General features: G+C 38.9%; 1 protein-coding gene across 2 annotated transcripts in view; it reads left to right on the plus strand.

Moving 5' to 3' along the window:
- dag1 (dystroglycan 1) overlaps positions 1-25,722 on the plus strand; it is a 37,915-nt gene that overhangs the window by 1,624 nt on the left and 10,569 nt on the right. The window contains exon 1 of one of the 2 annotated variants that reach the window (XM_077226982.1): positions 1-157. This exon is cut by the window's left edge and continues 30 nt beyond it. The exons of the other annotated variant lie outside the window; for it this stretch is intronic. The gene's annotated coding sequence lies outside the window, so the exon portion shown is untranslated. The remainder of the gene's footprint in view (positions 158-25,722) is intronic. 2 annotated transcript variants of the gene reach the window in all.

The following is a 25,722-nucleotide window of genomic DNA, read 5'->3' on the forward strand; positions in this document are numbered from 1 at the left end:
CAGTGAAAGTGTGTGTGCGGATTGATTCGTGTAGATGGAGAGAGAAGAGGGGTAGAAGGGCGAGATTTCTTCTCCTCCTTGCGCACGGATGCGTCTATAAGCTTGAAATCAAGATAATATAATGGCTGCGATGTGACGCCGATCTATCCCCACCGAGGTAAGACATCGTGTAAAGTGCTTTTGAGGCAGTTGGATGAATTAAAGGTAATATTTTTAGGCTCGGCTGTGTGTGTGCTGCATAGAGACTGACGCTCCTAATGCAAACCAAATGCAAACAGGTGTAACAGCCCCATCTACACCGCAAACGAGCGCCGACGCGACAAACCAAAACGCTTGATTTATAATCGAACAAGCTTCGTGGGTCTTTTAGTTTTAAGCGTCGCTTTAAACGCGTCACGTCGTGAGATAGGCTTTAACGCTTTTACGTTACAAAAAAAGCATAACAACCCAACCGTTTATCAGAATCGAATATTCAAATAAGATTTGAATCAACGTCGCTTTTGTCGTGTTTTTCCCCTCCTCTAATGACCCATATAGCGAACTCAGTCTTGGTATAGTTGTGATTTCCATCGTTAATGTTTATTTTTGGAGGTTTAGATGAAGGTCTCGGGCGATCGATTCATTAATCTGTCAAGTTGGTTATATTTCGATATCAGTGGCCTGACTTTTGAATTTATGTGCTGAAAAGGCGATAAAGGTAACTCGTTTCCGGTATAACATCATTATTATCTCTCGATATTATCATCACCTGGTTTATTATTCCGCTTATTGCCATCTTAAAGGACATTATTGGGTCGTTTCAGATGGTATTGATTACCAACAGATGATCAATAATGTCAAGTCTAAGCAGAAAAAGGTTTAAATCTGTGTAATGTCAAACATGGTGCAGTCAAATTTAATTTCCGCGTTGAATTTGGTTTCTTCGTTTCTTTTTTAACCCTTTCTAGCGCCTTTTCAGACTTTTGAGGATTGTGTTTTAAAACACTGTCTCGTTTTACGTGTTTACACATCAGGTTAGGCTTTGATCGCTTGTTGTACGATGTAAATAAATATTGTTGTCTGACATTTTCGTAAAGAAATGTTGATGAAAGGGGTTTGCATTTGAGTTTAAATGGTTTTGTGAATTTGTTTTTGTCTCTCTATCCTCATATAGACATAACAAAGTAACCTCAGTGTGTGGCACTAATGAACCAGGAGGATTTTTTTTCCCCACTTATTGGCTTGTTTGGCTTTTTAGCATGTTCATCACGTCTGCCTCTCCATGGAGACGTTTTTAAACCTTTCAGCTGTGTGAGGGGTTTTTTCCCTTCTTGTCAAGGGACACCAAGACCTCCATGCGCATGCCAGACATTTGGTTTCCACATTATCCTTCAGTATTTGACTTTTTCATCTTATGCTCTTCTGCGAACATGCAGTGGTCAGTCGGTTTTAACTGAACACATGGTTGACTCCAAAATAAGGCAGTGGTGAAATTGTGTACTGGTTTGGGAAGAAAAAGCTTCACATAGACACGACATTATATGACATTATTACAATGATTTTAATCAAGTGAATCATGAATCTGTAGTAACCAAACACTTGAATTGCATGCGTGTCCACATTTAATATAAATATTGACTATTATCGTTTTAGAGACAATTACTGATATTTAAATGTCTTTGCAAACCTTAGTTTTAAAAATGGCTTCTGCTTTTTGACCAAATAATATCTAAATCATCAGATTCCAACAATCAAGGCATGTCATTAATAATAATAACAATAATATTAGAATATTCATAATTCATGTCTTTGGTAACACTTTGTTTTAAGGCGATGTAGTTACAATGTTACTTCATGTACATTCTATAGTAATAACAGAAAATTATTCATGATTACAAGTAATAACCCTAAACCTATAAACTATAGTAAGTATGCTACATCTAGTTAATTAATATTATGCTCAATACTTATTTGAGTACAATGTAACTACGTCACTTTAAAATAAAGTGTTCCCATTATATTTATGCTTTTGTTTTGTGTAATGTTAGTAATTTTACATCATAGCTAGGCCTAATAGTTATGTTTAAAATGTTATACATTTGAGAGTCTATGATCCATAGAATTGTGCAATTTATGCAATCAATACAAGTTATACCATTGAGGGGTAGTTGACAATATTTTGAACAAAGTTTCAAATATCTTTTCAAATTGTATATTCCCTTCTGACCCGAAACTTAACGTTATAAACTGTACATCTATTTTTTAGTCGTGTTCAGTCCATCAAACCCAGATTTGAAACCAAAAACTCCCACATAACTTTTTCCGTGTTGAGTCGGTTGGTCGTTTAGTCACTGAATATCTCATATGGACGAGGTTTAAAGTGAGTTGTTCTGGAATAAGGCCATATCTCTGCCTTGGCATGTAGTTGAGTCTATTTTCTGCAACCCCCTCATTCCTTCCCAAGGGAAAATCCAGTGAGTAAAGGGGGATAAAATTAGAGGACAGGTATAAGTTTCCTTCCTGCCCTTTTTTTTCTTGTGCAAGTACTCTCATGACACATCTGTTGTGTTTCTTCTGTAAGTTTTAGTTTCATATTCTTACTGCCATTTCTAGATTGAACTAGGAACCCATTGAAAGTCTGTGGTGGGAGGCTAAGTTGCCCCAATTCTTTTTTTTCCTCAGGTGCCCTTAATTTAATTGCGATTGCAGGTATTGCAATACCCTTTGGGCTGATCGTCTTGCAGAAGATGTTCTGGTCTGTTGTACTGTTGCACTTGTCAAGTGTTATTGATTCACTTTGCCCCTGAGAAGAACTCTCTTGGCTCTGTAATTGCATGTTCATTTATGCCTTAATTTGTTTGAGCTAACCAGTCCGCGGAGATATTTATTCCTGATGCACCTTGTAAAAACGTCCTTTTATGGTGCAACCCTTCTGGAGGAGTGCTGAGAAAACATTAGTAGAGGATGACAATATTGATTTATTTCCTGCACATGTGACTTCATTGTTGTTGGGTTATAAAAAATAGACAAAAATGTATGAGAACACCCCCCACCCCCCAGACAGGTGCCTGAAAGTTTATTGTAGATGATTGCAGGGTTGAGACTGTAAAGTACCTATTTGGGGTTTGCACAAATCTCTCCGCACAAATAAAGCCTTAAAGTTGGATTACGCCATACCTGACTGTGAGGCGAGGCCGAGCGGAAAAGGTGCACCCACGGGAAAATTCCCAGTGTAGAGTCATGCAGCGGACCTCTTATAACTCCTGTGCTTTCGTAATCAGACACGTAATCTTGTAGGGTGATTGGATTTGATCCCAAGTTCGCTGCTCCTGTACCACGAACATGTCGTCTTTTTATTTTTTCGCACACAAACACATGCAGATCTCTTGTTTATTTTCCAGTAAGCTGCTTCAGTCTTTGGAGGCACTGTCTGCTGCAGTGTGCAATAGTTCACACTTCAATTGCAGCCTAACCTAGATTTCTGTAGCACTGCTTGTAAATAACCCTGGGGCTCTGTTCTGAGGGAGGGGGCTTTAAAGGCAGCGGGAAACGGCTCTAATGCAAGGCTGCGTACTATCGGCACTGTGATAAGACTTGCATCATCAGCAGAGGTGTGGAGCTGAGAAGAAGAAAGCTGAGAAATATCCATGTTACCGCCTGGCACCGAGCAAATAGATTTCCCGTCTAATACTGTGCACTTCTATAAAATGCAATAACATGCAGTCCCGCCGAGGAGACGTGCGTTCGCTTAATGAGTTAATGTTCTGCCACATTGCTTTGCCCATGTGGCCCAAGCTTAGTTTGCAATCTCCTATAGTGCGCCGTAACGTCAGAATTGACCAGCTCATTCACTGAGGTTTAAAGTCGACAGGAAATCAAACCTGCCTGTGTTTACATTCTTAATACACGTTCTTGGTCTTATTGTCAACGATTTAGCGGTGCATGTTGATATCTTTCAGTTGATGTCAGTAAACCTTCATGTTTTTCACTGCCCCCGTTTCAATCATTTGTCTAATCTTTTTTTTTACGTTAAATATCCCGATACACAAAAAAAATATATAGGATCAATAAGTTATGACAACATGTTTTTACATTGCTTTTAACTCAAAGTTAAGCAATTTTCAATGTTCTTATACAAGATTCATCTCATTTGTCAGTTTAATGTAATTTAAGTTGAAATGACTTGGTTGTACTTAATTTAAGGCAGCTGCTTTTTTTTTTTCAGTGTAGTTCATCTAAAAATTGCTGTTCTGTCATCATTTACTCACCGTCATGTCATTCCAAACATGCATTTTTCTTCTGCTGAACACAAAGATATTTAGAAGAACAACATTGGACCCCATTGACTGTCATTGTATAGATTTAAAAAAAAAAAAAAAAAACTGAACCTTTTTTTAAAATGCCTCCTTTTGTTTTCCGTGCACATTTATAATATATTCGTAGAGATTTATCATAGATATTGTGCAATATGAATCATTTTATTTCGCAAAAACTATTGATGTAGTTATTTTTGCTGGAAATAAGGTTAATAAACCATATTTCCATAAACATATTTCTTTCTTTTATATAGGGCCATTGCTCAAATGGTTTTTAAGTCTACAAGCTCTACATATAACTTTATCCTGCCGAACTGTAATGTCAGGGTTCAGCTGTATAATGCGTATCGGCAAAAACCAATATTAGCAACAACAGCTTAACACTTAGTTTTTAAGAGAGAGATGGGAGAGAGTGGAAAAAGCAAAAATAGTACAGTGTTGGGAAAGAAAAAACACTTTTTTCATGTAATGCTGCAGCACAACTCGGGTCAAGACTTTCTGTAGTGTCGGAGGCCTTTAGACTAAAGCTGCACTTTGACATTTTGGAAGTAAACAGCTTTGAGTACATCGTGCGACCTTCTCCTCCGCGTACCTTGAACACAAAGCAGCGATTTAAAAAATAGCAGCTTTTCATCCGCGGTCGACATGCCGAGTTCTTGTGGCTGCAAACGCAACAGTGTTTTTCATTTGGATTTCAATGGGCTCAATGGAGACGTCCTGGCCTGTGGTCTCGGCAGAGGGAAAACAGGAAGGAAGATCTGTCTTACAGGGAAGACGGCGTGATTCACTAGCTCAGCATGCTGTAGAAACGCAAGTTTAATGTAGCATAGGATGTTAACGCGATGGCCTGGAGACTGAGACATGTTGTCAGCTCTGGATGGGAGAAACTGGGCAGATAAAGGCCACCTCACACAGACGCGCTTAAATTACCTGCTTACAAATGCAATAATATTGATTTTTAAAGATGTTGTTTACATATTACCATGTCTGATGTTGTGTCTGGCTGATCGATAACAGTTGGGGGTTGCGTCTAAGGATTTGAGAGGAAAATGAAACATTGGGCCTGTTTAATGTTTGCATGCAGCAATTTGTGACCAGCAGCCTTTTGGATGAAGGGAGGCTCTCGGTTTACCCCTACTGAGCCGCTGCTTTGAGGTGATCTTTGACTCCCACACAAATTGCCTGCGGTTTACCGAAGTGCGACTGTCTATCGTGATCTTTGTGAGAATGCATTAGGAGGGTAGCCTAATTGTGGAGTTGTCTTGAGTGAGCTTAGAACTGCTACTACCTTCAGAACTGGACCAAGACTGGAGGAAACACTCACACTTTGTTAACAGATTAGCCCGGTAAACCGTAAAGAGCGAGGCTGGTTGTGGACTAGAGTGCCATTTGTACTCAGGCCAGCTACACATTCACAGAAGTGGGAGTCACGTGAACGCCTTAGGCCTTGAAATGTCTACTTAAAGTTAGTGATTTACAATGTGCTGTTTAAACAATGATATATTAACCATTTATGATTTGGCCAGGACGTTTTTTTTCCATCCATTGAAAGCTAATTCAAGTTGAAACATAAATCTAGGCCTTAGTTTTACTTTAACTAATCACTTTTAGTGATCTTGGTCATGTATACTTCAAAGAGGGTCCTGAGATACCTTAAAATTATTTAAATGAAACCACTAAAAATCAAGATATCTTACTTCAATTTACCCCCTCAGCAACTCCTTTATTCCTATGAAGAACCAGGATTTCTATGTTCTAGGAAATGTTTTTAAAAGTTTGCTTTCTAGAACTTGAAAAACTGGACATTTTTAGTCTGCGTGTTTGTAAGGCTTTCATTGCTCATTAATGTCACCGTGAAGTTGCACGTGAAGTTCCACCGTGAAGTTTTTTTCCGAGTGAAATGGAATATTGATTGAGGAAAAATAGAGGGCGTGGCTTGTACTTTTCAGATTTTGATCAAAGATTGCGAAGACAAAAAAATAAATTTTTGAATCAAATGAATTATTCACCACAAGACTAGTAATGTGCTCTAACAAAGTAAATAGGGACGATTTTGATTTCATTCTTAAAAATATTTTTTTGTGATTCTGCAACATTGAGTGTATGGGATTTAGGCCTATGTATTCTATTTTATATTGTAATGTCATCCAGAGCACCTACGATTCAGGTGTGCAAGCCACTATATATTTTTGAGTTATGTCAAACTCTGAAATGGTTTAACAGGTAGAAATTATGAGAAAGTATATTTAAAAAAAAAATCCATAGCCAGTATTTCACAAATGAAAGTAAGAGTCATGGGGCCTTCAAGTATTGTTGTGGAAAATCTGTGGCCCTGGATTTAAAACGGTTGATAACGACAGTAATAGAGTGGAAACTCCTAGCCCAACGTTTTCAGTGGGTTGTCGTTCTGGCGTGCAGAAATAGCACCCTTTACCGCCCTCGTGCAGTCTTAACACTCTTAGCTGGGCCTACTCTGGCATATTCCTCTATGGTCTTTCGCTTGTTATCGATCGCTGTTTTAACATTCATATGTCCTTAGTGTAGGTCATTTGCTCTTTCTTCTCACGTTTAGAGACTGGCCTATCTTCTGATTTATCTTCCTTTTTGTAATAAATTAATACATCTTCTGTGGTACATGCAAAATCAGACATATCTAAGAAAAATGCTTTTGTTATCTTTGCAGAGTCTCTGTCTTCTGCTACCCCGCTTCCACCGCCAATTGAAATCAGTGCCGGCAATAAAGCAGGGGGTCTGATTAGAGTTTAAAATTCAGGGCATGTGCCAGGCCGCACTCTGCCCACTCCTTGCGAATCTTAAATCCGTCAATTTAATTTTCCTTGAATGTTACTGGTGTGGAGGAGGGGGTGTCAATTTGTGGAATATCGCTTTAAGGAATCGGACCTAGTGGATTTTTCTGTAAATCCACCCTCCCACAAATTTCAGAAACAAAGCTTCTTTCGTTCTTTTGAAATAAAGATGCAGCATGCACCAATCATTTTTTCCCTTTAATTTTTTTATGATGCATTAGAGATGTTTGCTAAGACAAGTATTGCTAATTATTAAACCTAACCTTAAGTATTAAACTCTGGGGTTGGGTCTGGTGCAGAAGCTAGGCTGTAAAATGTGCCGACACAAGTCATTAGTTAGGCCTCATCTAACCCAGCAGACCTTAAATCATTAAACGACTTGGACAGCAAACATCACACTGGCTAGAGCGTGCTTTTCACACTGGCTAGAGCGTGCTTTTCACACTGGCTTTGGTGTCAAGATCTTGGCCTCTGATAATATATACTTTAAAGAGACTATGGGGTGGTGGAAATGTGCCAGACCAGGTGTATTTGACGCTGACAAACAATGTAACCTACCAGCTGGTTCATAACTTGCAGTGATGACCTAGTAAATACAGCAGAACCGCTGTGGAACTTGAGGAACGCATGAGTGTTATTTCTTACAAGTCAACACCACTGCCTGTCTTCACACTTCCTGGTGTCTGTGGAGACAATGATGGACTCTGTTCTTATTATTATTTGAGACCACCATGCTCTTGAGTTATTTCATGTTGATGGAGGAAAGTGCTCTCTCACATACGATAAACTAAAACCCAACAATTTATCCCAGTAGCTTCCATTTTGTATGTGTAGAGTAGAGGACCTGGTATTGCCAAGGGTGTATTCGCATTGTTCAGATTTTCAAATGTGTGTGTTTGTGGGAAGGTAGTTACTTTGGCAGGGTAAGGTTGCTTCAGGAATGCTTGTTCGTGAGGAGCAATACAGTATTGGTTTGAGAGCCTTATCTAATTTATGAATGAAATGCAGAAAGTGGGTGGTTGGAAAGAGGTAGGAAAGAAGGATGGGACCGGAATAATGATGTTCTGTTGCTCCATATGACAAAGATATAGATTTTTCTCATGCACTTTTACTTCTTTAGTCAAGGTTTTTTACATTTCCAAACATCAGTCATTGTTGAATATTTTCCACCAACACACCACTTATGTTGGCCGTAGTTATTAGCCTATGTCTTTTTTAATTTGTCCTTTGGTTACCGGGATCAACTTTTTTTTTTCCTTCTGCTGACCCTGTCAGGCCATGACATTTCAGGTCATCAGTTTTCACCAATTTTAATCCCCACTAATTCATTTTAAATGGTTATGCATTGTGACAAATTATTTTTTACAAATAGTCTATTCCATATAGACTCAATTAATATAAGGTTATTAAAACAGCATGGATAATTCTAAAATACTTGGCTTAAGATGGTCTAGCTATTTCATATTATAGTAAATATATGTTCACTTAATACTTTTGTTGGAAAACAATGGCATGTGGTGCAAAGCATTAGCCTACTTATTTATAATTTTTTCATCTAATTCTAACTGAATCACATGTCATCCACACAAATATGACAAATTTGTGTTGCTAACATTGGCTTGGTGTCATTTAAATTGGCATAATTGAACAATACATTGTTAAAATGGCAGTTAGCATCTAGATTTTTTATGAATATTTGAATACTTGATTTTGTCTAACGTGTAACGGATCTTAGTTGATCCGTGATCTGTAAGGACCAGGCCCTATGGTTCGGCACACATGTGGTTTGATGGTTAATTGCAAAGTTTAATCATCATAGACTGAAAATTTATCATTTGCATGTGTTTTGTCTTACCAATTTACACATTCAAGTGATTTTCAGCCATTTCAGTGCAAGAAGAGGCAAAAGAGAACTCAATTCAGTACTTGTGCACTGTTATCTGTGTGTTACGCGCTATGAACGCGCTGTCATCCGCACACACTCGAAGCGTGACACACAGATAGGTGGGTTTCAGATAGCTCACAAACTTCGAATTAATTCCTCTTTGGTGCCTCCTTGCGCTTGAATGGACACATACACAAACACGCACAAAAAAAAAAACAGATGAGAAAGAAATTAGATGGCTATCACAGACCTTCCATCTTTTGAGTTTAGCTTGGAGTTTATGGGGATGCGGTATGTAAAAAAATATCTTGCATCACAATAAGTGTATTGTGATCGTCAAAACATTTTAATAACTAAACAGAATTTTATTATGTTTAGTGGCAACATGCTACAATCTTTACATGGTACAATTTCTGGTAAGCTACGTTTTTTTATTATAGCTTGACACAAATTTCACGATTTCAATTCTTGTGATTTGATTCAATATTTACTCATTTAGATAAATATTAGGTACATAAGATAGGCGTTAATTGTTCTCAAGGAAATGGATGTGTGGCGTGAGCGTGTGAAAAGTGTCAATTGCGTCAGTCTCACGCTGAATGCGTTAGAGTTGGCAGCCCTGGTTTTATTATACATTGGATCCGTGCGTTAGCCTAGGTCTAAAAACAACAGTGGCCTATAACCTGCTGCTCCTTATCATTAATGTTAATCAAACAACAAAACACAGCTTTTACAAAGATTAATTATATTTAATTTATACAGTGAAAACTACAGTGTCATTTTACATTTACATTACCAAATTGTAATGTTAAATTTCTTAAGTGCAAACTTTATTAGAAACAAAATCAATATCACATTATCATTGATAAGATTTGTAAGGTAAATCGTTATAAACCTACGCCAACAGCAGAATACATCAATATGTTTCTATATGCAAATTGTTCTTTGCAATTTCAAAATAAAAGTATAAACCCTTATTCAGTGTTTTTATGTCCACATGTTCTTGCTCATGAAATTACAGTGGCTATAGCATTTCTATAAAAAAGAGGGACCAAATATTAAAAATTAAGTTGGCAAATATTAAACAAGGATTTGAGCTGTAGCCTAAAGTGTAATAACAACACTCACCATGCCGTTGGTGCCCTCTGCAGGCTTTTGTTATAATATGTAATGTACATAAGTTAATTGGTTATTATGCATTGCATTATGTATTTTAAGTGTTGTTCAATAAAACCATATGATTGTTTGCTTTTACAGGGCCTGAATTTCGTTTTGGAAAATAGGGGGGAAATCCCCCTTTAGGTCATTCTTATGGGGGGGGGGGATTTTTTAATTTGAGGGGGGAGTTTTTTTAGACAATTTTTAAAAAATAGTTCAGCTAAATGTTTGCTCACTCATTGTATTTGTGTTTTTACAATGGGGTCATTTTTTTTAGTTTACACAACAAAAGAAAGCTTGATTTCAATCTTTGAATTAAATTGAAAAAAGTAGCACAAATAAATACATGAAATAAAGAGAAAAGTTTAGGTCTAATAACACTAGTATTCAGAAATACTACAGAAACAGAAAAAAGTAATTAAATGTAAAATAACACGGAATAGTATTTTAGTCCTGTATAATTTTGAATACATAGGCTATTAATCCTGATTCCTTACAATTAATGCTATCTTTTGTTGTTTTATATACAATAATGACAGACACATTATAGGCTACTCTCACTTTAAGAGCTAGCGCACGGATCCACGTTCACATGTTGCGTGTGAAGCGCAGTCCGCGCCACTTTCTCCTCTTTTAAAAAGGGCTCCGTGTTGCTCAGCAATCATGAGCCACGTTCTCCATGAAGACGAAGACGTTTCAGCAAAGGATGAACGCGCAAAAGACGTAATGTGAACGGCCCATACTGTTTTCATTATAGTGTCACATGCATTTTCTTTTTGTATTATTTTTTTAAGAAATAACCGATTGTGTTTGAGAGGATACTCCCCAAGACTGGAATTTAGACAATGTTGTGTGCTTTTGACCGTTAAAGCGCTATAATTCAAGAAAAATAACTCAGTTTTGTTACTCCCGAGCTGTTTGTTATGCGTTTTAAAATCGCTTGAATGTTTAAATAGGTAAGACTTAAAAAGACGCACAAATTATAAACATTAGTGACGATGCAAGTGACATTTCCATCAAATGTCCCGACTCCTGAAACGCGAGTCTAGAGTCGCCGCCTGCAGCTGCAGCGCGATTGGCTTGCCTTGTGCAACACATTTTGAGAGACAGAGAAGACGCGGCATTGGCAGAATCACTCACGCTGTTTGTGAAATTGCGTCTCGCATAAAGTTTTAAAATGACTGATTTGATCTTATAATCTGTTAGGTTAAATTCACTCATTGGCCTACATGCTAGATTGAACGAATGTTTGCGGGAATTTCCCGCATTATAAACACAAGACCTGCGGGAATGATTAAAATGATGCGCAATACCCGCAATCCCGCACCGAAATTCGAGCCCTGTTTTAATACTTTATTTGAACCAATTATTATTGTCTTATTATTATTTCAAGCCATTTTAAAGACTATTGTTCGCTTCGGTTCATTTATTTTTTGTAGTAAAAAAAACAGACCAATTACCAAAATAAGTGATCGATTACTCCGTTACCAAAAAAATTGTTAGTGACAGCCCTACAATGAATGAATAAATGAGTCTGAAAGCAGTTTGAGCTGATTTAATTTCATAAATTTGTGGAAAAGTATGAGTGATTCCAATATAGCGGTACCCTTCTGCCATCAATGTAATGAAGAAAAGTCATTTGGTACAGTGGATTAGTTATTTTATGCAAATGTTTCATCTGAAACTACAGCTCTCTTTAAGCGTATGACAAGAAGAATAGGATCACTGGGGGTTCTCATCCAAAAAAGAGTCTCTCAATGTGATTATTTTTTCGTATTGGCTTCTCTTTTTGTTTTTGTAATATTTCAGTGTATTTGATTTATGTGTCTTATATTTGAGAGAATGTTTTCCACAACAATAATCTATGAGATCTTCGACTGCTGTACAGTCTTCTCAAATATCACAGATATAGGAAGATCTCTCGGCACAGTCTTATCAGTGATTTGCCCTGTTTTGTGTCCTTATCCGCAGGGTACAGTTCCAGCCTTCCTGGTTTCATAACAAACAGAACATATCCTCGAGAGTTATTGTCTAACTCAAACCCACGTGTATCTCAGCATCTATATTAAATACACAGTTGGGTTGTTGATGTCTACTGTGAGGTGTTTATTGACACAGACCATTGATCTAAGATACTCTGTGTTAAACAAGCCGGTGGTTATGTCTCTCAGGCCATCTGTTGCCCTTCTGTTTTGGGTTAAGGGCACTACTTATAGCACTTTTACCACGTTCGGTCCGTTTACTGCTTGGAAAAACTGGCTTTGATCGGTAGTTGCCATCAAAGTTGCAGCAAGTAAAAAATTCTTCCTTGCAATTTGCTCTACTGTCGTTTGTTCTGAACAAACATTGATCTTCCTTGAAGAGCTCTCCTTTGGTTGCGTCTTATATGCTAGAAAAACAAGCACGTTTCTGTTGTGTGTGTATAAGCAGGCCCTTGTTTCGATGGCTTTATAGGCTCAAAGAACAGAAATGCTGATTGTAATAGGCGCCGAATGCCATTGGTGGCCCCTTGCGAGTTGTCCTTCATTTTCACACATTAGTAAAGTCCAGCACTCCCTCCTCCTCATGTCTGCCATCCCGTCATCCCTCCTGCAGTCCATATCCGTGTGCTGAATGTGACACTCCCTGCTTTCCACTGCTTCGGCTCAGCACCATGAGACCTTGCAGCTCATTCACAGATATTGCAGATTCACTCCCTCCATTTGCTGCCTAGTGGCGTTAAGACCTGTGCGTGTGTGCGTGCGTGTGTGCGTGCGTGTGTGTGTGCGTGCGAGTGTGTGCGTGCGTGTGTATGCGTGCATGTGTGTGTGTGTGCGTGTGTGCGTGTGTGTGTGTGTGTGTGTGTGTGTGTGTGTGTGTGTGAGAAGGAGGGCCATCTGGCCGTCTTACGGTTTCAGACATGATATTCCTAATCCTGAATGATATTTTAAATGCTGATAAATTCATAGGGCAGGATATGTGTGCGTTTTGGGTTTCTTCCGCCAGAAATAAGAGCTGTATCATTGTTTCTTATGTCCTTGAACTGGATTTTTTTTCTGTATCTAATTTGATTTCTCCCCCTAGCCCCCAACACCCCTTTTTTTTTTTTTTTTTGGTCAGTTTAGCATATCGCTATTTCCGATTCATTAGGGCAGGTGATTTGGTTCTCATACCTTGTGGTTCATCACTCACAGAGCAGTTTTATCCATTTTATGTTTTTGTGCTGATAAGATTTTTCGGGTGCGCTTTTGCTTTGACCATGTAGAAACTATTTCTGTGTGCTTTTGTTGTTTACAGCTTTCTCAATGATAAAAAGTAAATATTTTAGCAACAATCACATTTTATCTGGGTGGCCAAAGATAATATGCCATGCGTTACATATGCTGCTTAAATTTTAATCAACAGGTTAACATCCTCAATGATTGCAGCTCTGGCTCCCAGCATGCTCACTGTTTACTTGTCTTTACGAACGAAAACAATAACTAATTAAAAGTATTTATTTATTACTTTGTTGTGGGGCCAGTGAACATTTTGGCAGGGCAAGTAAAAATGTACGCACTGTAGAAAAAATCCTTAGCGTTGAGCCCCGAAAACATTTGTAAAAAAATAAATAATGGAATATATTATTTATTGATTGACTAATCCGAAAATAATCAAAGTTATTCAGAATTTCTTATTTTATTTAATCTGCGAATTGGAAAAATAATTCATAGATTAATAATTGATTTGTAAAATTTGCCTTAAAAATCAGTCCACCCTACCTTTCATTTATTTATGTATTTATTTTTTCTAAAAATGTATTTGCTCAAAGATGTTACATTTACAGATTGATGAAAATTAGGTAATTGGTTTGCAAACAATTTAATGTTTACTTTTTATAGGTAAGCTGGTCATCATTGTATATCGACCATTGTAAGATTCCAAGAGAGGAGGAAATTAAATCAATCCCTGCAACTGCGAATTGTGCCAGGAATTCAAGGGCTGTCCTCCTTGCAGTTGGGTGTATCTCTTGAGTGTTTTTGGGTCAGGATGGTGTCCTGGTACATGTTAAGAGCCTGGGGGTTCCCAGCTGTCACTGGTATCCTTTACCAACTGGCCCCAATTGTCTATCTGCTCCAAGATGGTTTTTTTTTTTTTTTTTTTTTTTACTGGTGGTCCTTAACAAGAATCTGATCTGCCCCTAAAGAGCACCTGCCTGAGAACCGGCCCTTTTAGATCCCAGAGGACCCTCCGTGGTTTAGTCTTTTCTATGTGGGAATTCTGTCAAGATGGTCATTTTTGGCAATCAGAGTTGATTTAAAGCTCTAATCAGACATGATTATAAAGGTCTCCCTACTCATGCCCTATGTGATTTTCATTTAATGAAGCAAATGTCATTTATTTTCCAAAATTCGAAGTCTTCAGACTTCAGGTTGCAGTCTTGTCGCAGTGTGTCAAGCTCTTCTCTGAAATGACTGGGTCTGGATCACCCGAGGACAATCATTTCAATAATTTAATCAATCAGACAGCTCACTATTAAACTTCTGATAATGCACTCTGTAGCCTGGATGTAGGCATCTTGAACAGGGCTCCAGACTGCGGCCAAAGCTGAACGAAACTGCGCTACTAATTTTTGTGCTTCACAGCCCCTTTATTAGTTCGGACCAATAATAGACAGCGCAGCGCCTCGAGTCTTGTACCAGTTGCGGGCCGATCTTGATCACGCCACACCATAACTGCACAGCGCTGGGAAATCCAGTGAAGAAATCCATTGAATTCGACTCAGAATGAATAACATCGCTGCGAGATCCAGTGAGAAACATTCGGATTCAGAGTTCTGTTATAAACCATAGATATCAGATCAAACAGCGCTGACGTTGAAACGAGGAGAAACATTGTGCCAATGAACAAGTTATAGAAGGCTGTAAGTCCACAAATCAGCAACATTCACCATGGATTTAATAAAGTAACACTAACCGTAGCTATGGTATTGTGATAGAAATAGTCAAACGCTTGCAAAGTACTACACATCTTTTTCCAGCACTTCAAAACTATAATATCAAATTTAAATGTTATTTTTAATGTGATGCGCCCAAAAAAATAGAATCCTTCAAACATTGTCCCCATTTAAAAACCTAAAAGTTACAAGATGTTGGGGGGGGAAGAAAAACAATTACCATTGTAAACAGTAGGTAGCTGCAGAGGACGCTTATTGGATATTTTCACTTCCTATTATCTATTTTTCACTCGTTTTGCTTTTGAATTAATATTAAGACATTATGAATGATAATAATTTAAGTTAAATTCTACATCTCAAATTAAGCCCAGTGCTTTATTGTCAGCCCCAGTTCTACCAAATACGTTCTGTAGAACTGAGGCTCTGGTGCTGCTGCCCTCAAATCGTAGTCTGGAGCCCTGTGAACTTCACGTACAGAAATTATAATGTGCAGTTGTATTTTAAGTATCTATTATTAAAGCATTTTACAGTAATAGTCAGGGCTCGAATTTCGGTGCGGGATTGTGGGTATTGCGCATCATTTTAATCATTCCCGCAGGTCTTGCGTTTATAATGCGGGAAATTCCCGCAAACATTCATTCAATCTAGCATGTAGGCCTATGAGTAAATTTAACCTAACAGATTATAAGATCAAATCAGTCATTTTAAAACTTTCTGCGAGACGCAATTTCACAAACAGCGTGAGTGATTCTGCCAATGCCGCGTCTTCTCTGTCTCTTACACAAGGCAAGCCAATCGCGCTGCACTGCAGGCGGTGATTCTAGACTCTTGCGTTTCAGGAGTCGGGACATTTGATGGAAATGTCACTTGCACAATCGGGCCATTGCATCGTCACTATTGTTAATAATTTGTGCGTCTTTTTAAGTCTTACCTATTTAAACATTCAAGCGATTTTAAACCGCATAACAAACAGCTCGGGAGTAACAAAACTGAGTTATTTTTCTTGAATTATAGCGCTTTAACGGTCAAAAGCACACAACATTGTCTAAATTCCAGTCTTGGGGAGTATCCTCTCAAACACAATCGGTTATTTCTTAAAAAAATTATACAAAAAGAAAATGCATGTGACACTATAATGAAAACAGTATTGGCCGTTCACATTACGTCTTTTGCGCGTTCATCCTTTGCTGAAACGTCTTCGTCTTCATGGAGAACGTGGCTCATGATTGCTGAGCAACAGGGAGCCCTTTTTAAAAGAGGAGAAAGTGGCGCGGACTGCGCTTCACACGCAACATGTGAACGTGGATCCGTGCACTAGCTCTTAAAGTGAGAGTAGCCTAAAATGTGTCTGTGATTATTGTATATAAAACAACAAAATATGGCATTAATTGTAAGGAATCGGGATTAATAGCCTATGTATTCAAATTATACAGGACTAAAATACTATTCCGTGTTATTTTATATTTGATTACTTTTTTCCGTTTCTAGCATTTCTAAAAACTAGTGTTAGACCTAAACTTTTCTCTTTATTTCATGTATTTATTTGTGCTACTTTTTTCAATTTAATTCAAAGATTGAAATCAAGCTTCCTTTTGTTGTGTAAACTAAAAAAAATTACCCCATTGTAAAAACACAAATACAATGAGTGAGCAAACATTTAGCTGAACATATTTTTTTAAAGATTGTCTAAAAAAAACTCCCCCTTCAAATTAAAAAATCCCCCCCATAAGAATGACTTAAAGGGGGATGTCCCCCCTATTTTCCAAAACGAAATTCAGGCCCTGAATAGTTATTTTCGGGGAAAATGTAAATAATTGAATTGCAAGCTGATTTAAGGTGTGCTCCTAAATTTCTGCTTGCACTCTTTACATTTTCAGTAAGGGGCTACAGTGTTCCTTTAAAAAAGTACTTTACTCCTAGTAAAAAAAGTTAGTCTGGAGCCCTGTTCAAGTACAGTGCTTTCTCTTTTTTGTGTGTGTCTTTAGGCATTTTAGTCTTTGAAACAAGTTTCGTAAATAGAGCTTTATAGAGACATCATCCTCTTACCTACAAATTCTAGGGATATGACAAGTATAACTTCTTTTGGTAGTCTTTTAATTTTGTTGCTTTGCAGGCAACAGAGGAAGCTTTAAAATGAAGCACAGTCAGACTCTTCAAAAGCCGTACTGCCATCTGAGAGAAATAGCTGACGACTGACTTTACCGAGTTTTAATCAAAGTGAACATGCGTTCCTTCTCGTTTGGGAAAGTGGCGCAATTCCCTAAATTGTTTCTCACGATTCATTTTAGCTCGTCATCAAATTAAAAACACATTAGAGAGGTGTATAACACCGCTACCCTGGCTTTTTTTCCCCACATCTTAAGCACTGAGGCATCAAAAGCTGCTTTCCATGCAAGATACGAGCAGAAAAATCAAGTTATGTCATTCCTGCATGTCGCTATTATACGATAGCTTTGTTTTCAAGCTTCTAACGCGTTCATCGTTTATTAACACGATAAGAGAATGTGGGGGTGTACATAATTGCGACATAATCCATTTAAGAGCCTGGTTTTTAAAAACATATTTTGCAGTGGCCTACAGGTGGGCGTTGAAACTCCAGATAGAGTCAATGCAATAAGCCAGAGGCACTAAAGACTCCCATTGTTGTAGGCATGCATATGGGGTCAATATGTCTTCCACACCCTTTTCTCAAGTATCGGGATGCTGACAGGTCGTCCGGTTCATGTTTGCTCTACAAGCATGTTTGGACCGGTGTTTTTGTGAGGGCACTTTCCTTTTAAAAAGGACCCTGGGTGTGATGGTCCACCCCCAGCTGCAGTAGGCCTGCTGATGGCTTTTAATACGTTTTGTTTGTTTTAATATGGATTTACCCCATACTGCTCTTTCCTGTTGTGGACCACAAAGACTCACCCAGACTCACTCATGCATCTCATGAATTAAATTGTTAAGGGCCGCTGCTCTTGGCGTGCCTACACACTAGCGTCTGCATTAAAGAACTCTGCAAATCCATTGATTTTGATTTCAGGCGATGGTGACTCACAAGGACATAAGGACAGAAAAATGAAGTAGGTCAGCATGCAACTGGTAGTTGCCCAGTAGCCACGTTTCCACTGTCGGGCCAGTGCAAGCCAGGGCTTTAAACAAGCCGTGTTTCACAGCGTGATCGAAAAAACAAACATGATAAAAGCGACCGTTTGCTGGTATTTTAGTTGTTTACTTGAATATTTATAACCCAAGCATTGATGTTTTACCACAGCTTTAAAATAAAAAGTGATAGGCCTACATTGATCATAATGAAATAATTGCACATTGCACATTAGTCACACAGAAATAAAGTGGTTTTGCCTACCGTTATGTCTTTTTCACAAAAGAAAGAGAAACAGACGCAACTGAATAAGTAAGTGTCCTGTTTATTTGGTAGTTACAGGTATTTACATCACATTTAGAAAGAATGATAATTTCTACAAATATGCCACCAAACATATGACCTAAGCAGCTTTAGCACTCTCTCCCATAGGCTACAGTTATATTTTCAGTCAGAGAAAGAGGAAGCTTCTGAAAAAAAGTTGCTTTATTTGGTGATAGTCCGGTATAAATAGACGAGACGTAGGTTACCGACAGATAAAATAAAAACATGATTGTGATAGCCTTTATGATTTGTCTGATTTTTTCAAGCATCCATATTTACCATGGTAATGGTTAGCGTGCATAGTCTTAGATCAGAATCCAAATCGGATCTCAAATAGAAGGCATTCAAACACAAAAGTGAGTTTTGAGGTCAAGTCTTTAATGCTGACAGAATCATCCGGCGCTGCAGTCTCCAGACTCAGGTAAACTCCGCCTCTGTTCGTAACCACTCCTCAAGCCCAAGCTGGCCCGCTTTGGACCAAGGTATTTGGCGGGCCATAAACCCTGGCCGTCGGCCCAGAGGAAGCCCCGGCGAGACATGGCTTTTAATGGTGAGACTTTTGTTTTTGTAACCAGGCTCTCAAAAACAAAATTGATTTATCAGCCCATCAGTTATCGGCTTTCAAATATAAATAATTATCGGTATCGGTCAAAATTTTCATATCAGTGCATCCCTACTTATTTTTGTCTAGTTATTCTCCCTTCTAAATTATTACATATTTATCAGTGAAATTACTCTTCAAAATGCCTTTGAAATCATTCTTTATAATTGTAGATTCAAATGAAATGCTTAATATATAATTTATCTGCTAATGAGCAATTGTAGAAGTTATAAATTAATGGTTTAAAGGTGTGTGTGAACCCTGACTGTCCTTTTAAATGTACTGAAACTTTAATCGTTTCAGTCAAATGAGGGGACCGTTTTCTATTTATATCATTTACGGTCTTTGCTGATGTAAACTGGCCAGAGTCTGGGCTGCATTGGTGACTTTTATCCTGTTGCCATGGCCAGCTTGCTTTTCCAGTCCTGAATGACTTCTTTAGCCAACCTCTATCTTCTTTTCCTCGTGCCCTGCAGTTGCCATTAATAGAAGGCTCAGCTATGTCAGAGCAGGGTGGGGAAGGAGTACAGTGCGAAGTGGAGAAGGTCAGCTTTGAGCTGACCAGGGCTTAGGCAAAAGCAAGCCTTCTGATTGGCTCCTGGAGGTTTTCCAGGGGCTGCGGACAGCCATGCTCACTGCTCACACATACAGCGTTCTATTGATGGCACTGTATCGGAGTCATTAATCACCGCAGTCAGTCGCTTCATGGAGAGGCCCGCTCTCCGTTACTCAATCGCCAAATGAGGAGTGTGGTCATAACCTCTGACCCTGCTGAGGGTGAATACCACACTATAATGGGAAAGACTACAGGGTACTGCTGAGGGACTCTCCAAACTAATACTATGACAGTGAGAGCATTGCAGGATTTTACTGGTTTGGCAGTACTTTCGGTTGGTAGCTATTTAAAGTCTTGGCGTCAAGTGGCTTGCCAACACCAGTGAGAAAAATACAGACATGCAGTATGAATTGACCTAAGTGAGCTGTTGCCGATGGCTTGTAGTGCAACTTGTGATCTCTCTCTCTCATTTTAATTGTCATATTGCCTGAATTGTGTATATTGCCAGGCTCTAGTTTTAAAATCCTGAAAAATAAACCTGACATTACCTTGTACGTCAGGTTACTGGGTTTTGAGTTGATATAGTATTCTTCAGAACTCTTGTGGTGCATTTATATTTTAGTTGAAAGCTGTGAGGATTGGTAAATGTGTTTAAATATTCAACTATGCATTGTATTTGTGTAGTTAAATTTTTTGCCTAAAAAGGCGGTCTGTCTAAAAAAGACTACATTTTGTAATTGTATACAAAAAAGTGTGCTGTTGGAATTATCCAACAAGGCACCTTTGCAGGGTTCCAGACTGACTAAAACGGTCGCATTCGCAATCAGAAATATTAACTTGCAAGTGATATTTTTGCTGAGATCACCACTGGTGGCAATAAAAGTAAAACATGTTGTGGTAAAATGAGATGACACGCAGAAAAGTTGCAGTGGAAAAAATCTCACTGAGTTCTACCTCACTGAGCGGCAAAATATGCTCAGAGATGAGAATCAGCTTTCAGCGTCAGAAACGCATGTCAAACCAAAAAATATCAGGCTTTTTCAGAGCCCTTATCTCTATCGAGCAACGACGCTGATGGCTGTGCCAGCATGAGAGAGAAAACGACGGAGACGTGTCAAGGACTGTAAAAGTGCAGGAAGACGGTGTCTATTTTGTGCACACAACATGGATTACTACAACAGATAAACATGTCAGCTGTGTGGACACGGACTAATCGTTAACAATTCTCGCTTTTAATTGATACTTATATGGATTCTTATTCTCAATATGTTTTAATCTTTGCTGTTTTCTTTTATTGCATGAACTTCACATAATTTTTAGCGCAGCCATCCATAATCGCAGTAGGTTTGTACTTAATTGTCACCTTTAAAGTGTTTGTTAATTTTAGTAAACAATTAAACTTTCAGCTGTCAAATTCTGTCAAATCGAAATACAAGTAATAAATGTCGTTTTGGTGCTCTTTAATATAGCTTGAAAGATCGCGCACTCAGCATTTCGACCTTGGAAAACAGCTTGAGAGCAATCATGATACGTAATGTCAAATTTACCTCAGAAAAGCAGTTGAATGCTCATAAGCTCATTAGTCAGACAAATAACTATAGAAAGGGTCATTTTGCTAGACAAATAACTATAGAAAGGGTCATTTTGCTAAACATATGCACTATATCACATAACCCTTATATTTTTACTTAACCTGTTGTCTACATGAGTAAGAATGCAAGGAGCTAAAATGAAATTCAACCCTGTAAATGTTTGAAGAGCTGCCTTTCCCTAACTTTACCTCTCAGATATTACTAATAAAGAAAAATAGATTGGGTGTGTTCAAGACATACAACAATGTTTATAGGATGTGTTATGAGGAGTCCAAACTATAATTTTTGGCCAAGTGATGCTGGCATTATTATGGTCAGAGACACTGGCTTAGATTCTGTGTGAAGAACAATTCTTTGTGATGACATTCTCAAGTTGGAAAAGCAATTCAGTTCCTACTTTAAGTGAATCTTTGTTTCCCAGGACATCTACAAGATGGATGAAAATGCTGATGCTGTAAAAGGAGGGCAGACGTGACAACACATGATAAAATAAGAACACGTTTATTCTTTTGTGCACTTAAATAATAATTTGGCACCTATTTTTTCCCCCTCAACCAATGGCTGCTTAATTGTTTAGTTTTTTTGTCTGCAGCCCTGTCTTGGCTGCAAGTAAACATTGCTGTCTTGCATCAACTGGAATGCGTGACTCAATCCTTTTTATAAGCTTGTCCAATAGCATGGGCCCCTGGGGGTGATGGACATGGGGTGTCACCATGGTACCAGGGCAAAGGGCGCTCTTCACCCTTTGCCAACTGAACTGTTGTCTGCAAACCTATTACTGCTTGCCCTCTCCCCCAACCTATATACATCCCTGTCAAATCCTAATCTCCCGGAGCATCCAGTGGACTGTTTCAGGCCTCCAACACAATGGCCCTCTGTAGTTTTGCTAGCGTATAGGGACTGGCCTTCGTGATTCTCTTTTTTTTTTCACGCATGAAGTGATTTCCATTTTGTCTTTAGAACAAAATGGCCCATTTCAAAGACTTCTCATGTCATTTTGACTGCAGAAAGGGTCCGAGTCCATTGTCGGTGAGTCTGGCAGCAGGGTTCCTGTGACCAGTGCAGCTTCTTGTGCCGAGCTGATCAAGGGAGGAATTCTGTGATGGGCCCCTTTTTCCACCTTTTAGAGATCAGCCCGCCATTCCTGAGAGCTGAAAGGGCGTCTTTATCCGCAACCGGAGATGAGGTTTAAGTTCTTTCATGTACCTGCCAATTTCATCTGGCTCTTTGTGAATGCTCAATGGTGGGACTGTAGTGGAAAAGTGCGGAAAGCTGAAGAGGGTCATGCTACTGACTGTACCTCCAGCCATGCCTGTCAGGATAAATGATGTGCGATAAGACTTCAGGCATTCTGCAGATTTCTAATCCAAGTCTTAAAAAAAAAACCTTGTCAAAAGGTGGCCAGGGTTTTCAGCAGTTCTCGTCTTTAGTCAACAGTTCATGTCAAGTAAGATTGACTTAAGTTTAAAACAGTAGGATTGGTGGGGTTTTTTGTGCATCTAAGGCATTTGTTTCGCAGGTTTTACAAACGTGTGTGTGTGTGTGTGTGTGTGTGTGTGTGTGTGTGTGTGTGTGTGTGTGTGATAGAGCCTGTGGTCTATGTAATGAGGTACATCAGCAGTCATTATAGATTATCCACTGGCATAATGAAAGTTTCTATTGGAAACTAACAAGTCAGGGACTTCAGTGACTTTTTCCAAATGGCTCTGAACCTGAGAGCAAGCACAGATTAGAGTCAGACACTAAATCCTAATGATTATATTTGTGGTGACTTGAAATGAATAGCTTATTGAACTGAATGAATCTGATGTGAACTTAATTTTATCTGAAAATCTATGGAGGAAGCGTCTCGGCAGTTCGTCGGCCATTGATGATCCTTGGCCTACACGCTGTTGAGCAAATATGTAATGTTTTGTTAAACATTCCCTGAAAATCTTGCTCGTAACCTAATAACACACCTTATGTTCTATCTCCACAAAACAATGTTATTATTGCTCTCAGTAGTATCCATGTTTTTCTGTCAACCATGTGTCTTTGGTTTTCATTTGATGTATTTTTAACATTCGAGGACAGTGTTTTGTCGGCGTCTGGTTGAGACCGCAAAACAAACCTGACTTTGAAAATGGTTGTTGATTATTTGGACTTTGTTATAGGAGTAACTTTCCTGCTGGCTTTCAGAATGAATCTCCAAAAGATAAGTGAGTTGGACCTACAGTGCTGTTGTTTGGGAGTCTTCTGAAGAAGCTCCTCTCGAACCCCCACTAAGCACAGGGAGCGTGAGAGACCGCCCCACCCCTCTCGTATCTGCTTCGCTCGTTCCCTCATAGGTTGAACACGAGGACTCGAGAGCAGTTCTCGGGGGAAATCAGCTGCATTGTATGGAGCTGCTCCCTCTTCAAATGCATAAAAATCTCCAGCCCACCCTGCACTAAACCCATCCCTCTTTTCACCGCAGGCTTTTTCTCCTTCCTCTGAGTGAAAGACCTGCATGAATAACAAACCTCTAGAGTGTAGAGCCCCCCCCCCCCCCCCCCCCATGAGACAATTCAGATGGTGTGCATTCCTCTGAAGTGTTTAAACCATTCGGTCGCTATGGACTGTGACCCCCTGTCTCTGACCATTTCTGTCAACACTCATGGAGCAGGTTACTCTTCCAGTGCTGGGTGTTTTTTCAGGGACATGTTCGGTGATGAATGAGGCAGAACGGGAATGAAAAGCACAGTGTGAGAGGAGAAAAGGGAGAGAAAGCTGTGAATGGTAATCAGATTAGTCTTGATCCACCTGTGTATGTGTGCTTGTGGGTAAGCAAGCAGTTCGAAACATCAGCACTGGCAGAGAGCGAAGATCTGGCTTATACCATTAACCTAAAGTGATTTACAGCAACGCCATGATACGTCACTTATTAGATACCTTGATCGGTATTTGAAATGGGATCTAATCGACTAATTATTTAACAATCAACATAATAGTAAGGAATAGTAAGGTCAAGTTTTTATCTCGCACATGCCTTTTTGCATCCCGACTCAATTTTGTTTTGCGTCGTGTGCATTGAATTTTTAAATATTTGTTAAACTACAGTTTAAATGGTTAAAAAAATAGCTTTGATAATGCATTGCAAGTCCTCTGACTTTGTTTTAGCCTGCTGCATCTGGTTGTTTTCAAACACAAGAATGTGTCTTATGTAAATGCCTAGGGCTGCAGCTATCGATTCTTTTTGTAATCGATTAATCTAGCACTTAATCGATCGATTAATCGAGTAATCGGATAATTTTTTGTGTGTTTTTAAACAACTAAAACAAATAATGCATAACGAAAATGATGTGGCTGTAAAATGATCAAGCATTTGGCTTTTATTTCTCAAAAAACAAACAAAAAAAACTTATTCCAACTCCAACATTGGGGGCCAAAACTAGGCCTATTTATTGCAATTTTTACCCATTTAGTATAAGTGCCAACAATGTTCTATGCTCAATGACTTTGGTAGCCAATTAAAATGTCTTCCCCAAAAGTACGAGTGGATTTGGAGAAGCAGGCTGGGGAATTTCATTCATTTGTTGTCTGTAACTATTTGAAAGACGTGACATACAAACAAGGTCTCGCAAAGACTTCAATACAATATGTGTTCCTCCATCACGTCGCGGTGTATACAGTGAATGCATGCTGAAATTATTGTTGCGTGGCTACATTAAAGTTTAAGCATATGTGATGCATTGCCGCAATTGATCTGACTGGCGCGTGAGAGAGACGAGGATGCGTGTGTGTGTGTGTGTGTAAGTGAAGGGGTTCACACACCGAACGCAACTTTAATTATTTGCGCAAGTAGATTACATACAAAGTAAGTGCAAAGACGCGAATAGACGCATCATTCGCGCCGGGCGTCGCGAATGACGCGAACGTCTTCCGCGCACGTTGAAAAATGTTAACTCAAGCGAATGTTTAAGCGTCTAACTAGACACGATAGACGCATATTTGACGCTCCATTCGCGTTCGGTGTGAACAGACCATTAGGTTATGTTTCAGTGACGTTTGGTGAGAGCATGGAGTGGATGTTTTCGGTTCAGATTCTGAATCATTGAAGTCGTACTGTTGTGGTGTGCCAGGTCTACTTCGCAGTAGACACATTGCACCTTGTTCTCTTCCTTTTTAAGTATGTAATGATCCCAAACTTTAGACATTCTCTGCGTTTATGGACATCTTTACTCTCCGCCATCGTGCCCAATAAATTCAAAATGTATCACGCGCTATAGTATAGATCCGCGTATAGTGAATTACATTTTACATAGGAATTTAACGAGGCTTCGAGGCAGAGTTTTTGCCTCGAGGAATTTTTGTAATCGAGTAACTCGAGGAATCGTTTCAGCCCTATAAATGCCCCTTCAGAAACTGAGGGTCGGTTAATCGCGAAATGTAGGTGGTCAGTCAAACCCTAAAAAATTTAGTTTTGCACATCTCTAGCTTTCACCAGTAATTCATTTCAGGCTGTGTTTTCGATACCAACATGATA

Source organism: Siphateles boraxobius, unplaced genomic scaffold, assembly GCF_051911475.1.
Source record: "Siphateles boraxobius isolate OS27281-9 unplaced genomic scaffold, OSU_SipBor_1 13, whole genome shotgun sequence".
NCBI classification, from domain to species: domain Eukaryota; kingdom Metazoa; phylum Chordata; class Actinopteri; order Cypriniformes; family Leuciscidae; genus Siphateles; species Siphateles boraxobius.